Raw genomic sequence first — 3,026 nt, 5'->3', positions numbered from 1 at the left:
ACTACATCTTTCGCAACCCACTCTTATGGCATGTATTGACTGGTCCATTTGTGTTATCCTTCGATCCAAATTGTTCAGCATGGCCATTACAGCTGCTATTTCTTCAGTTTGGGTCCCTTCACCACCTTTGATTCCATCTTGCCTAGGGTTGTGGTATTCGCGAGAGTGCTTCGCGAATTCTTCAATCAGCTCCTTGACCTCCCTTGGATTTTTCTTTGTCAAAGGTCCTTGAGAACCAAGGAGTTGTCTTGTCATAACGTTGACCCCATCATAGAAGATTGACATCTCCTGTTACACATTTAGATCATGCTGAGCGCAATTTCTGAGCAAGCACTTGTACCGCTCCCATGCTTCGTATAATGACTCCCCTGGATGTTGCTCAAAGTTGTCTATTGCCTTCTTGAGTTTGGCTATCTTGGATAGCGGGAAAAACTGGTCCAGGAATTGCTCACGCATTTGAGCCCAAGTGGTAATTGTACCCGGTGGAAGTGCTTTTAACCATTCCTTTGCAACTCCTTTGAAAGTGATGGGAAGCATCCTAAGCAAGACTGTGTTTCTGTTGACATTTGGAACATTGAAGTAATCCGCAATATCGTTGACTTCATCTAGATGCTTAAAAGCATCCTCATGATCTTTCCCAAAAAATGGGATATCCTTCAGTGCAGTCAATATGTGCCCCTTCAACTCGAATGTGGCAGTGGTAGGTATTGCGGGCTGGACTAAACCGGGACCCATATCTTATCAGATCTGCTTTTTGTAAGCTCCCATGGACGTCTCTTCAATTGCTTCCATCTCGTTCCTTGGCTCGTTCTCAGGTTCGCTTGTGTGTTCTTCAAATTCCGGCTCGGTATCGTATTCGGACTCGGTTTGGACGGGTGTTTGATCTAAGTGCTAAAAATTGCTCTTGTGCCTCGCGGACGAACTTGACTCTCCTGTCTTCTTTCCCGATTTCCTTGAAAAAGCTGACTTCAGTTCTTGTAAGGGTGTCTTTTTCTTGTGAATTGCGGACTCGGGATCTTCAAGTGATGGCAGCAAGGGTGTGTTTGAGCCTCTGGTCATGAACTCCTGCAACTTGCTAAACTAAAAATGTAAAACTGAACTAAAATATGAAAAACTAACTAACAAATAAAAAAATCTAGTGTTTTAGATGTCCACGTCGTGGCAGGTATCTGGCCATGTCGTGGAATCTGTGACTGAAAGAAAAAATTATACTTTGCTGAAAAATTAACTTTTGTGGTTTTTATTCCACAAGAAGGATCGATTAATTTAATGCAAATAAATAAGATAAAAACTAAGCCGTTCCCCGACAACGGCGCCAAAAACTTGATGTGCAGAAAAGTACCCTCTAATTTTAATATTTATAACCTAACAAACTTAGACTATCTATGCACTTATAGGCAGTGTACCTAGTCAGATTATAGTATAGCTTAGGTAAGTCGGGTGTCGATCACAGAGAACAGTGTTATTAATTTATTTACTTACTATTAAATTAACCCAATTATTAACAAGTTTAAAAGGGGTTTTATCTGATTTTACAAGATCAGACAAACTTAGCTCAAATTCAATAAGTAAAAACACACTCTTGTTTAGTTTGAATCCACTTCTTTCTTATGGCTAGCTAATGATTACGGATTATTAAGTTGGTTTTTTAGTTGTATTAGTAATTTAGTTCTAACTTTACCAATAATTAACTAATTCATGTCAAACCATGTATGTTCACACATAATTAAACACAGAACTAATTATGAATGCAAATATGCTATGTAAGATTTGTTATATAAACACAATTGTAGTCACAATACACGTTCTCTAGCACAACTAAGCTTATTTACATTCATTACTAACTAAGATTGGTCAATCCTAGCTCTAACAATTCAATGTTCACTAAATCATTAGGTAAACAAGTTCATGCAGTTAATGGTCACTAAGCTACACAGAACATGCAATCAAGCAATTAAAGCAACAAACATAAGCATGCTAGGTAAAACAAATCAAACATAAGCAATTTTACCAACCAAACTTAATCCATAAAAATTGAGCTATTCATAAGTTGGAAGCTTCATCTAGCTAAATAAGAGTAGCTAGATTCAGCTGCTCATCATAGCAACTAATAAACTAACACAATTTAAAGTAATAAAAAGCATGTTCTTAATTAACTAAAATATAAACCTTTACTCTTTTTGGTGTTGAAAACATTTTCCAAAATCTTTCTTTCGCTCCAAATCGTCTTCTGGAACTCCTTCCTTCAGCCAAAAGGTTCTTTCTATCGTAATGATCAGGAACACTTAAATAGACTCCAAAATCCCGTGCCACGTCGTGGCTATCCAGGCCACGTCGTGGGCTTCAAGTTATCCGTACCGGGCAAGGATTCGTCTGAATCGCTATCTTTATCTTCTAGAATCCTCATGGCATGTCGTGGCCGACTTTGCCACGTCGTGGATTTAGTAACTTTCGTGGATTTATTCATTTCTTGTCTTCTAAGTCTCCCATGTTCTACATATAGTCACTTTTGGTCCCTCTCTTCGAAAATCCTTTTAATTGACTGAAAATAACAATTTAAAGTCATAAGTACCATTATTCTAAACGTATTATCAACTTATTAATAAAAATGTACTTAAATATTGCCTAAAAATAGGTATAAATATGGCAATATCAACAATTATTAATAAAATCTCATTGTATCATATTTATGTTCCACAAAACATTTCCCATGATCGAAATACATAAAACTCCATGCGTGTGTACGAATCATGCCGGCGCCTTCCCGCGCTCCTCACTAGTACCTGAAACACATAACACAAAACACTGTAAGAAGGAAGCTTAGTGAGTTCCCCAAAATACCACATACAACACATATTAGCCACTCGAGGCTATAACTCGGTATGATCCTCTGGTCAAAGTGTCTCAGTGGGACCCTTCTGTCTCATAACTCTGTGGACCCTCTGGTCCTAACTATTTAGACCTTTCGGTCCTAACTCTATAAACTCTGAATCACATATAGCATAGAATCACATAGATATAACATC

General features: G+C 37.9%; 1 non-coding gene across 1 annotated transcript; it reads left to right on the top strand.

Annotated features, from left to right (window-relative positions):
- Positions 1-301: 301 nt before the first annotated feature.
- LOC145071628 (small nucleolar RNA R71) lies at positions 302-408 on the top strand. Its single transcript, XR_013690635.1, has one exon. It is a non-coding gene; the product is annotated as a small nucleolar RNA R71 (small nucleolar RNA).
- Positions 409-3,026: the final 2,618 nt, after the last annotated feature.

The sequence above is a fragment of the Lactuca serriola genome, chromosome 8 (assembly GCF_051521515.1).
Source record: "Lactuca serriola cultivar US96UC23 chromosome 8, Lser_US96UC23_V15, whole genome shotgun sequence".
NCBI classification, from domain to species: Eukaryota; Viridiplantae; Streptophyta; class Magnoliopsida; order Asterales; family Asteraceae; genus Lactuca; species Lactuca serriola.
The sequence above is the reverse complement of the archived record's forward strand: the minus strand, read 5'-3'. Positions and strand labels throughout refer to the sequence as shown.